The following is a 13,163-nucleotide window of genomic DNA, read 5'->3' as shown; positions in this document are numbered from 1 at the left end:
CACGTATGTCAGGTTGCTTGCACAATTCCTGTTAGAAAACTGTTTTTATACTTCACAGTGGATGTTAATAAGCTGGAGAGGGTTCAGGGAAGAGGTATTACTGATTTGAAAGTACAGAAATTATGCTTTATGGTAAAAAAATTCAAGTGTTCATACTAATGGAAACATTAAAGGTGGCCTGTCCAGGAGTAAAAAGTGTTTATAACACAAAACTGCCAGTGGAGCTTTCTTCAAACTAACTACATGGTACAATAAAATCCGAAGGCTGAAAATTAAAGCTGAAGATTCTTAGGCTGAAATAAGTACACATTTAATATTTTAAAAGATTAAGCACTGTACCAACTTTACCACAAGCTTTCGCAACATCTCCCTCAATAAATATGTTTTGTTTTCAAACTTACTATTTTGCCCTAAAGTGTATGCTGTAGCCATAAAGATTTTATAAATCTTATGGTTTGATTAAGAGGAAAGATTGGAAAAGGTAATTGCAATAATTTCTTTGGGTGTTACTGAAGAATCCTGGCTAATACTATTATTTAAACGTAGGTCCCATTTCTCCTAAAACTAAACAAGACACACACCTTATGAAAACAGGATAGTCTCCCTGATGACACTCTACAATATAGAACACAGATATTTAGGTACTAAACAGAAAATTTTATCTCCAGTTACTATTAGTGTTGTTTTCAATTGACTTTCTAATCAAAATTATATCTTTTCTTACAGCCTTGTTCATTCCACTTAGCAAAAGAAGGAGCTCTACAAATTTTGTTTAACTTTACTAAATTCAGATAAAAAAAAAACTCCACAGTTGACTGGCTTAAAGGTTTCCTAAGGTTGCTGGTAGATTGACGTCAGAAAGAATTACAAGTTTAAAAAATTCAAGCATCAAATAAAAGCTGTTTTTTCAGTTTTGCCTTTTGCAGCTCCTGGTTCAGAAAACTGTACAATACACACATATGATGGAATAGATCCTGTGCTCTTTTCAATAACAATTAGTGAATTCTCAAAAACATTGATATCCAGGAAAAAAGAGATATCAAAAAAATGTACATATTTCCTCAGTAACAAAACAAAACAAAACAAAACAAAACAAAAATCTATCTTCAGGAATTAATGATTCACTTAGAATTTAAATATTGCTGGGCAGAGCATTCAAATAATTAAAGAACAGTCTCAATGGGAGTGTCTTCAACTGGTAATTCACTTGAATTCTGTAAATTCAATAAGTAGAACATTTTTCCTCCCTAATTTGTTTAGATTTGTATTTGGAAACATCTTATATGATGTTCCAGAAAATTACATGAATCAGACACATATTTAAGGATGTGGCTCATGATATTTGTCTGTCATGTCCAAAAATCTCTAACATCAAAAAAACCCAAAACCTTCAAAGTCTCCTACTTACGGTGTTTGAATTGACAGAGTTTCTTGTTTTAACACATTTTTCAGCATGTTTTGGAGAAAGCAATGGAAACCTTTCTAGTAGGCTGAAACTTGTTCACCTGACCTCCTCTTTCATAACCCTTTAAGGACGAATACATATTGCTGATATCATCCCTTGATCCACACTCTTTAAAAATCTTTATATCCATTGATATCTGCACTGAAGGATTATCTCTGGAAATCTTTATTTTCATCTTTATAAAATAAGTAAAATTATACATAAACTGTAAATTAATTACTTTGTCAATATCTATATTGACTATTCACTTAGCCAGCTGAGATCTTTGTCCCACTGACATTAATGCACTTATTTTTGCATGAAAAAACAAAACAAAACAAAACAAAAAAGATGCTAATGAAGTGTGGTAGAAGATACCTCTTCATGTCCTCATGTTAGATAAGAAGAATTCAAGGTCTGGGACACTGTTTTGGAATTATGGAATATTTTGGAATTATTCCAGAAGAATTTGGGAAACCTATACATTTAATTGGAGAGAAAAGGATATCATTCCCTTACATGCTTGTGACATTTGAAAATTCTGATATGGACACTGAAGATATGAATTATAAACACTTTAATATTTGTTTTACTCTACTTAAATATTAGCATTATTTTTAATTACAAAGCCATTTAAATCTGAAAGTTTTTATATATTATTCTGTGATTTTTCTATCTGGAAAACAAAGTTATTCATGTCACAATTGAGAAAACCATTATTTTCATGCAAAAAATGAAAATATTATCTTCAAAATGATCAAAGTTTTCCTTCTTCAAAATTAAATGTCACCAAATATCAAGTGCTAGTATGATAGTTGGGCAGTGTTGCACCTTTCCTTTGTTTTGTCTCTGGAACACAATTGAGGGCAAAAATATTTTACCCTAACTAGACACTGGCTTCTATATAAAAGTATCTAGGTGAAACTTAAACAGAGTTTAGATGATCTTACAATTTCTCCTGGCCCTTCATCTGGTAGAACTGTACAAATGGTTCCTCTGACATTTTTTGAATTAAGGGAAAATGATAGATTTTGAATTCATATGTGCAAGGGTGAGTCAGTACTTCCTGAGAGACACTAAATTCCTCTATTAATGACAAGACAGAGAATATAGCAATTCAGATTCTCTCCCCATATTGCCCTGGCAATTTATCCAAATCTCTTCAAGGCTATATAATGTCCAGTAATACCTTCAGTTCTTCTGGTCCAACTACCAACATATTAATGCCAACGTAGTTTGTTTTCTAAAGCATTCCAACTCAAATGAAGTTTAACCTTAATGTCAACTCAGTTTATATAAACCACCTGACTTCTCTTGTCCTAGTTAATCAATATACATTCATTGGCTCTGTGTCCCAGGAAGTAAATCCCAAATAAGTAGTTTTCCAAAGTGCACTAAATAAGTCTGCCAGAGCTAACCTTTATAATTGAGATGATCATCAATTTTAAAACTATTTCAGGCCAATCCTAATGAAGTATGTATAATTAGCTGCCTCTCTCTGGCTTTTATTCTCTGAATCGATCAGGAAAAAAGGAGCATAAGAGTTTCACATCATGTCTCTGAAGTATCAGTGCTTTTCTGTTTATTTGCTATCCTGGAATAAATTTCATCTTCACGAACTCACCCTCTTCTATTGACCGAGTTTTGCTAACCCCAGCTGGCACATTAACCATGATGCAAATGAAATTTGACGTCTCTATTGACTAAGTCATTGAAAAACAAAAAGCAAAGAGCAAATGATTTCCTCAATGTTATTTTTGCATGGAAAAAAACCCCCACAACACTCCTTATTTTGCTAACAAGTAAAATTATATTCAGAAGAAATTGTTTCCTTTTTTGATAACTAAAATAATAATTATAGGTGGCTGATATGCCAGTTGCTATTAAAGCTGCTGATTACTTTGATTAAATGTTCCTTTGTTGCAGTTGCTCATACCTTTTGACCATTCAGGCCACAATTTTACAGGATGTTTGACTCCCTCCCAGCTGTTATGTTCTTTTGTTGTTTTCCTACAGTTTATCCTCAATAATTTATGAAGCACTGTTGCTGAAATTAAGAGAAAATATTGTTTGCTCGTGCTAAAACCTAAACTATTCCAATCATGAAAATCAGAAATTGTAGCACATCCACATTATCAGTCTGGGACTTTCATTTTGAGAAATGTGTTGTCCAGATGCAATAGGTGCTCTTTGCCTCTTCCTCTGAAAATCTCTATAAACTTGGTCTCTTATAAACCGCTGCAACATCAGTTCACACATGATCAGATCTGTTAGGACTCAGCAGCTAAGTGCTCTGGGGTCTCAGCATGTTTCACTTAACAGAGCCTAGCTCCACCAACTCATATTGTGTCTTTTTTTCTGTGGAAGAAGCAGATTTTTCTTCCCAAATACTTCTTCCAGGCCTATGGACCATAATGGAACTTGGCACAAAACAAATCAGGAAGACCGTCACACTTGTCTGTAGTCAAATAGCAAGGAAAAAAGAAACAACTTTCTGAAATACAGAAAGGATAGAAAAAATAAGGAACAACTGATGATGGAACAAATGTGCAAGCAACAGTAGCAGAAAGAAAAGAAAGACAGCATGCCAAAATTTCCTGAAACTCACAGTGAACTACAAGGCTTCTCTAGAGGTTAGCACAAAAGAAATGACTAGTTTTCTATGGCTATCAAGTTACATACATCCCTTGATCAAGTACTTCTAAATATCCCAGCCTGATGAGGTGGGATTAACTTTTTTTTTTCTATATAACAGAACATTACTGCCTCCCACCCCCAAGAAAGACCCCCCCGCCCCCGCCAAATCCCTAACTGCCTGAAAAAAAAACCCTGCTGAGCAAACAAGAATACATCACAAGTATGGTACTCTAAAGAAAAAACTTAAAAGGCAAAATGTGTCAGACTCACCCAAAATCACTCTAGCATATGTAGACATTCTGATACAAGTTTTAGTTACATGATCACATATTATTTCCTACAGGATCCCTACCTCATTTTGGTACTGTGTACTGGAAATAGATAGGATTATAGTTTTCAGACAGCTCAGGCTGAATTTGCAGGGGTCCTAAGTGTTGGCAGTTGAAACTGAAATCAGTAGGAGCTCTGTCCTGAATTTAAGTTCTTTGAAAGTGCTAAGAAAAATGAAAAAAAAAAAAAAAGCCAGACAATTTCCTTCTTGGGTAAAACATAAAAACTGGTCAGCACTTTTGGAAATGTTGCCTATCATTTGCGGCCCCGTTCCCTAGCGAAGTGGGGATAATATAGCATCACCTCAGAAAACTACTGTAAAGATAAATTCACTGATAGCCTTGAAGAATGAAAATACTCTGATGAGGACTCCAGAGCAAAGCCTTTAAAAAAGCTAATTCTTTATTTGCTAAAGACATGGATGATATGGAACAGATAACACATAGAACTCCACAAGTGATGGAAATAAAAAGAAATATTAAATAACTTTATTTCAGCGTTACACAAAAATAACCGCAATCATCCATCCTGAGCACAGATGAAAGCAATTTCATAAGCCTTCTTCTGTCTATCTGATATATTGTCCCTTCTCTTTAAAAACTGAGTGTATGTCCACCACAGTAGTAATTTTCTCCATAGATATAATATTGACTGTTCAGTTACTAGGGGACAATATGATCCTTACAGTCTGACCAGAGTCAACCGTCTGGACTGTGTCTTGTTTGGAAGTCTGGCATTGTCTGCAATAGACATTTTTTGTTTGCCTTTGGGACTAAACCCTATAGTTCTAATTCAGGCAAAAGAAAAAAAAATCTGATTGACATCTAAATCTACATTCCAAAATGCACTGTCAGCACCAAATAGTAGCTCAGGTGCAGAATAAAAGCATTAAATCACAAAACTGCTATTTTTAATCTTGCACAACCACAGTCATTCATTGACACTAATATGAAATTCAAATGTCTGTGTTTTGTTTCTGAGGAAATGAACATTGCTTTCAATTTACATGTATTCTAAATACAAAATAAAGCATCCCATTTTCCAACAAAGCCAGCAAGAATTCTAGAGAAGTAAAGCTGAAACAGCCTGTTTTTCATCACCATTTTTGCCAAGGAGTTATTGAGGGCTATGAAATATACATACGCAGAAATTGTCCCTGCTTTTGTCTAGCACAGGCAATAAAGCAGACATCAGACTGATTTTAAAAAGTGTGCCACATTAATTTGCAAAGCACTTCCCAGTGCGTCTAATGCAAGGATTACAGGGCTTTGTTATATAACCCACAATGTAGGTCTGCTCATCTTTGGCTATACACAGAAAGGCCAGTGCTAGCTTCAGATAAGCTAAAAATTCCTGTAAACTCCTGTCCAATGCCTTGTGTCTACTTGATTCTCTGAGAAAGGTGAATGAAAATGCAAAAAATTCTTCAAGGCCTACGCCAATTTTGCCCCAACAAGTAAAAAAGGAAAAAAAAATTCTCCCTGAGCCTAAAACAAGCAATCTGTCAGACTTTTAGTGCTGTCAAAAACATCTAAAAATATTCCAGTACAGGAAGGGAAGATGGGGTAGCGACACTGAGCTTTGTAAAATTTTTGGCAAACATAATGATGGAGGAAGGTGAGTGTTAGAGCCAGTATCTTTCCTTTCTCTCTCCATCTGGTAACTGAGACAGAGAGACTCCATCCTATGAAATGGCCTCCCCTTCCTTTTGGCATGATCTTCTTTCCCCTCTTTTTTTTTTTTTGCACATCTTTCTCTGCAGTTTGGTCAGTTTTACCACCTGTTAACGTGAGCAGAATGGGGATAACTGGTGACCACGTTTCCTGGGGCATCCAGGCAGATATTGCTTGCATAGACAGAACAAGTTCTAGTATTTTTTCAAGCAATGGTAAATTAATTTGCTTAGTTGTCTATTTCTAATGAGTGCTTAATACAATATGCATTTTTTAAAAAAAGATATGGAAAATTTTTTTGATGATGATTCAAGTTTTAAGACTATAGATCATAATTATGTATGCCAGTTTTGAAATCAAAGTAATAAAACTTTGAAAAGCATATTCAAAATCTAAATACTGCATTAATGTAGGTAACACATATTTGTGATTAATAAACACATATTAAAGACTGTATATTGAAATTCCATCAGTGAAAGAGAATTATTAAATTAATGAGAATTAAAATGCGTCTCTTCAGCAAAGATCTAAATAAAAGATAGCCTAATCCAAACTACATTTATATCATCTATATACTGATGTAATGCCATTAAACTCCATGAACTTCTTTGTAATTTTCGCTTTTTCAAAGCAAATGAGAAGGAGGCTGAGACTGCAGCCAAAATGGCAAGTTGGTAACAAGCATCTGTAAAAAGCTTCCAGAGACTGTAGCTTCAAACTTTCATTCATGATACTATCAAAAACGCTACTGGCAGCACACTCAAGAAATGTTACCGTGGAAGGGAAGAACCAACCATTTATTCTTGCTTCAGTAAATCTAGTAAATGATACATTTATATGTACACATCCACAGTCGTCTTCTGTTATTCAGACCAGAAAGCTTGCAAGCACCCTCTGACCTGCTTTGAGCCTACCTGTTGTACTTTGGCTCTTTGAAGAGTCAATTTGAGTTAAATTTGAAAGCTTCTTAATACAAGAGAAGCATCATTTAGTTGCACAAACACTGTACCTTGAGCAGGCATTCGTTTTCATTTGGGGGGGGCTTTATGAGGAATTGGGGTATAGAGAAGGGGACTAACAAGGGGGTCTACTGGCTGTGTGTTCATCAAGCTGTACATTTTTAGTAAATAGCAGAAGAAATAAACTACAAATCAGAAAGTTCAAGTTGCAGCCCATGTGATATCTAATTTTCAACAAATACATTTGCTACCAAGAGCGAACCTGTTCTCTAAGCTTTGACATACTGAGCAATTAGTCTTGTAAATCCACAGGAGTTAATATAAATTTAGGGCATTCATCATCATATCAAAGTCAAACTTGCTTCTTATGTGCTATAATTTCAGATATTGCCATTTTACTTCTTTATATTACTTCTCGGTAGAAAATGGAAGTTATATACTTCTTTGAAAACATCTGAATGCCTTTCTGCAGTGTTTTTATAGTGCTTCAAAGCCCATATTGAATTTAAAATAATACAAACAGCCATAAATCCATTTACTAGGCCAATTATTAACCATCTCAAATCCGGATGGCATTTAGAACCACTTCTATTGACTGACCAGGAAGTCTACTGATATTTAAAAGATAAAGAAAACATAATTCAGGTCATTTATCATTTTAAACTGCTTATGATTCATGTGATCAAATCCTTTAAACACATTTCTGTGCTAGATGATTTAATTTTGTCAAGTAATTTTAAAATGTTCCATGCATAAGGCCTCAAAAATTTTAATACCTTTGATTTTCTTTATACTTTTTTTCAAGTAGTGAATATATTAAGGCTTCCTCCAAATGGTATCTGTCAATATCACAATATGATAGCATTCAAACATTTGTTATCTGCAAACGCAGAACATCTGCTATTTTGTCACTTAGCAACACTGTGCAATAATTTACCCTTCCCCCCTCCTCTATTATTATGCAAAATGTGTTCAGGACAAGAAATGCTTAGAGAAAAATTGTTCCTGAGGTGAGATATTTTGACACAAAAATCTTTCCTCATCAAAGATGAAAAGCACCTTGTCATTCATTTCTAATTACAGCCTCCGTTCTGTCAGTGCAGGAAGATGCCAGCTCCCCGTGGTGTTGCCATACCTTGACATTTACAAAACTACATGGACTTTGTCTACTCTTGGTGTTTGCCAAGATCAGTCAGTGTCAGCACTGATAGACACTGATAAAGGGGATTTATAATTACGAGCATTAATTGTGTTTAAAGTCAAGAAAAGGGCACGATGCCTTCTGATGTTAACAGTTGCTGAATCATCTTCTAAAACAATGGAAAAAAAGCTTCATTTCATATTCCTATTCTGAAAGGCTAAGACATTAAACTGAAATGACAACAGAGATTTCGCACTCCAAGAATCAATTTGAAAAGATGTAAACTTATTAAAGATTAAAATGAACTATTCAGGGTTCTGCAATTAGTGTTAACATCCAGGTTCAAACTACCAGGGGGAAAATAGCTGAATGGAAGTGAAAATCATGTGAGAATGCAAAGCCTTTGAGAAATTCTAATCCTGGCCACCAAACAGCATTAGACAGTCTAATTCAAGCTACAGACACACTCATATTAACATAAATCAGGAGAAGTGATAAATAAATCCCTTCATTAGTTCTACTTATCACTGTGTCTCTTTTTCATTTTCTGAAAGTAATAAAAAATACTTCTAATTGTATGAATACAAGTTAGAAGTTTATTTTACATCTTATTAGGAATTATTTACAGCTGTCGAGATAATCACAATAGCAGATAACTTTGGAGTCCCTGACATAACTGTGAGATGGACATTTTTGCTAATTTCAAGAAAATGACATGATATTAAAATCTACTTATGAAATTATTACAGGCTCTCCAAGTTATTAATTAACTCTAAATAGATATGAAACATTACCAAGTTCTCTGTGCTCCATAACATTTTGCCTCTTTAATCTTAGGGAAGAAACATTCCTCAGAGACCACGATCTATTATATTGCTTCTGACACGTTGCTCTGAAACAAGAATTGGATTTTTCTCTCCTGAAGTAAGACTTTCTCAAGTATGTTTTTAGCTATGTATATTCCTTCTTATAGAAAATACAGTCCTTTGGCAAACCTGTACCAAGTCTGAAAGCATAACCTTGAAAGACAAATAAAAGTGGGGCAAAATCAAATGCCTCTTGAAGGATCATACTTTTAAGAGAAAGCCTCTATGGATCATTATTCTACTTCTTACTGGAGCAAGTCCAGCGAAGGGCTACCAAGATGATTAGGGGACTGGAGCATCTCTCCTGTGAGGAAAGGCTGAGAGAGCTGGGCCTGTTTAGCCTAGAGAAGAGAAGGCTGAGAGGAGATCTTATCAACGTGTACAAGTATCTTAAGGGAGGGTGTCAAGAGGATGGAGCCAGACTCTTTTCAGTGGTGCCCAGTGACAGGACGCGAGGCAACGGGCACAAACTGAAACACAGCAAGTTCCATCTGAACAGGAGGAAAAACTTCTTCACTGTGAGGGTGACAGAGCACTGGAACAGGTTTCCCAGGGAGGTTGTGGAGTCTCCTTCTCTGGAGATATTCAAAACTCACCTGGACGCAATCCTGTGCAACGTGCTCTAGGTGACCCTGCTTGAGCAGGGGGGTCAGACTAGATGATCTCCAGAGGTCCCTTCCAACCTCAGCGATTCTGTGATTCTGTGACTCCTATCTAAATATTCTTGCTCCAACAAGAAATCCATAAACCAAATGCACAAAATGTACTGGATGTTTAATGTGAGTGGTGTTTCCTGTGGGAATGGCACTCTACAAGTTTTCAAACACACACACACACACACACACACATGTTTAGATATGTATAGGTATATGTACATATATGTATGTATGTATATGCATATGCCTATATGTAACCTGCAATGTCTGACATTTTATACGTGCTGGTTAAATGTCTGGTTTGTCTCACTTGCACGGAGGATACAGGACTCTTTCTGTGAGATGCTTATGACAATATCTAACCATCATAGAACAGCAGACTGATTGCAACTGCTAGCCTGTATGTGGGCAACAATTACATGTAGTCCCAGGCTATTTTTGCAGTTTTATGATACTAGTTTTGCAAACAATTCCTTTGACAAGGATTCAAGGTGATTCTCCCCCACCCCCCCAGCACACACGTGAATCTGCAGTAGAAGAGGGTGTCCTTGTTAAGCAGTCACCTCCAGGACTGTTGAGGGTAGGAAGAAATAGGGTTTATCAATAGTCTCCTGTTGCGAATCCACTTTTGAAATTCACTGCAGTGCACTCATGCCTACTGTTGGGATTCTGGTGCTTTGAAGCTGTCCGGTTGGTAGCTTCAATAAAGGAAATATCATTGATAGCTGTGGGGTGTCCTATGTAGACATCTATTTATCAATAATTAAAATATTTGCAGCAGAACATTTGTTATTGTAGTCATCAAATGGTTAGATTGTATTTATAATACAGGGATTAAATGCTACAAAACCAGTAGCTAGCGCCTATGTCCAATAACGAATCAAAGACATTTCTGCAGAGTAGAATTTTTCAAGTAACCTGTGCAAGTTTAGTGTTTGGTCTCCACTGAGTTTTCAAAAATAGTTAACAGAAACAGCAAATTTCAGCTCTAATCTTTAAGAAAAAATACAGCTACTTAACAGTCAAAAAGTTCAAGCCAGATGTTTCAAATGAACTAAAACAATTACAAGCAACTTCATCTATCAGATATTTTCATAATATATAGCAATGAAATTAGTGAAGCAAACGGACAATATATACTCCCAGGAAGTACTATGAATTTTAAACTATAATGTTTCATCAGAGGAAGATATCTCCAGACCTAAGCAAAATAAGCAATATTCATAAGGCACATGTAGTGCCTTAATTAGATTTCTTTTTCCACATAGTCGTTGAAAATAAAAGGATGCTCTGTGTCACCCTCTGGAGAGACCTAGCTTAGGCTCTCTGAAATGTCTTCTGTTCCTTATTGTGGCTTTGAAATATGGGGATGTCATAATATCAAGATAAATCTTGAACTTTTTATTTTAATTTAATAAATAAAGAAATAATAAAAACAAAACTCGAGGAAGAGGGAAGAAGAAAGAAGTTTCCACCAGCATAAATCAGCCTATCCAAATCGCACCAATAAAAGTTACATGATGAGCATATAAAGAGAAATCCCTGCTGAGATCCACACAGCAAGGACTGTAGTAGTTATGCACAAACCACACCTCAGGCACCACAAATGTGTTCTCTTGGTGCAAATAGCATTGAAAATACCATTAGAGTGAAAATAAAGTTTTATTATCTCACAACACTGATTCTGGTTTGGGAGTGTAAATGCAACATATTGATTTTTCTGATCTTTGCAAACAAACAACTCAAGTTATGAAGCATTTCATTTTAAAAATAAACACAATTATCACCTTAATTAAAATCTTAAGCTACCCAAGCACTGTTATTCTACCAATGCTAACCCATTTTAAAGCACTATTAAATGAACTTCTCTCATTTTTAAGCACCAGAATTTCTTAAATACAGGAATCATTATTTTTAATTAGTTTTGTTTAAAAATAGAGTCCTAGAAGAGATGCATGTAGCATCTCCCCCCTACCTCAGATGTAAAGACAAGCTCCAAAATATCAGTTTTACTTCTCACCCAAAATAATCAATAATGGCCATGAATTCCAGGGCAGACAGCCTCTTGTTGCAGGGTTTGCAAAGCTGGTCAGTGTGGATTGTATTACAGGAAACAAAAACTTATCAGCCAGAACTAATGCAGGACACTAAGATACTCTTTCCGCCTTCATAAATTGATACCTGGTGACTTCTTCCTTTGAAACTCTTCTAAGCAGCAGCTCAAGTGATAAAAGAGGTTGCAGAATATCCTAGGAATCGAGAGCAGTTCCAGGAAACTAACCTCTCTCATGAACTCAGGGGATATGTTTTGTTCTCTGAACTAAAACAAGAACCAGTGTAAGCCAAATAAATTTATTTTATCCAGACTTTACATAGCATCAATTCACAGCATACATCACCACTTGGGTCCGTTCCCAGTATGAACTGATCTCCAGGCTTTGAAGGCACCTCTTGCTATGTGCTACAATAGAAGAAAGCAGCCACATCTCTAGCAGTTTCTGTCCAAAAGCAAGGCTCATTTAGGGTCACTATAGCTAATGTGATCACAGTAAAGAGAACATGGCTCATGATCTAGTAGACAGGGCATTCAGATAGCTTGTACCAAGGCCAGTTTTTAATCTTGGTGCTAGGATCCTAAAGGAGACACATTACATTTTACTAGGACACCAGTCTTGTTACTGATGTTCCACCTTTGCCTTCTGGATTGGGCAGCACCTAGATGCTGAGTGGGTTCTGAGGTGTAGAGGAGTAAGATGCAAAGTAGCAGTGCTGCATCTGTCTAAAAGTAGAACTCCGGAGAAAAAAGGAGACACCAAACAAAAGGATGGCAAGATCTTTGTAAAGCTTGGGGGTAAAATTTGACTAAAATAGGTTAGAATTACCAGGAACTTCCTCATAGCTTCTAACGACAGGATAGCAGTTGTCTTTTTGAGTTTATTATAAAGTGAGAATTAGCTAATTCCATTTAAAAAATTCAAGTGCCATTTTTTTAAATAAACCTTTAAAGAAAATTCATGAATAATTTCTACATTTTGAAATAAATTCAAATGAAACAACTCTCCAAATGTTCTTTACTGCTCTGTGGATAATGTAAGAAATTCTACAAATAATCTGTCAGAAATGAAGTGGAATAAAGAGTGTGGAATGCAAGCTGTTATCTGCTTTCCTCATCACGATCTTGTCTTCTGGTGAAATCTAACTGATCCTGAATCCAAATCTAATCTTGTTTTACATACACTATGTGCCAATGATTTCCATGGAATTACTATTGTTTTACTCCAGCGTATATAAAACAGAATCTAGGCCTCAGCGAGATGAAGTGAAGACACTGCAAATCCAAGTAGACTTAAAAGCTTTTAAAGGGAAAAGGCTGATAAAACTTAATAAGGATTATAAACATTTCCTTCTGCCAAATACTGTCAAATCAGCTTTTACATAACTCTGCTAATGTAGAAAA

At 35.6% G+C, this 13,163-nt stretch overlaps 1 protein-coding gene across 1 annotated transcript in view; it reads right to left on the bottom strand.

Moving 5' to 3' along the window:
• CNTN5 (contactin 5) overlaps positions 1-13,163 on the bottom strand; it is a 672,212-nt gene that overhangs the window by 446,563 nt on the left and 212,486 nt on the right. The window lies entirely within an intron of this gene.

The sequence above is a fragment of the Apteryx mantelli genome, chromosome 1 (genome assembly GCF_036417845.1).
Source record: "Apteryx mantelli isolate bAptMan1 chromosome 1, bAptMan1.hap1, whole genome shotgun sequence".
Lineage (NCBI taxonomy): Eukaryota > Metazoa > Chordata > Aves > Apterygiformes > Apterygidae > Apteryx > Apteryx mantelli.
This window is presented reverse-complemented; position numbering and strand designations above follow the sequence as displayed.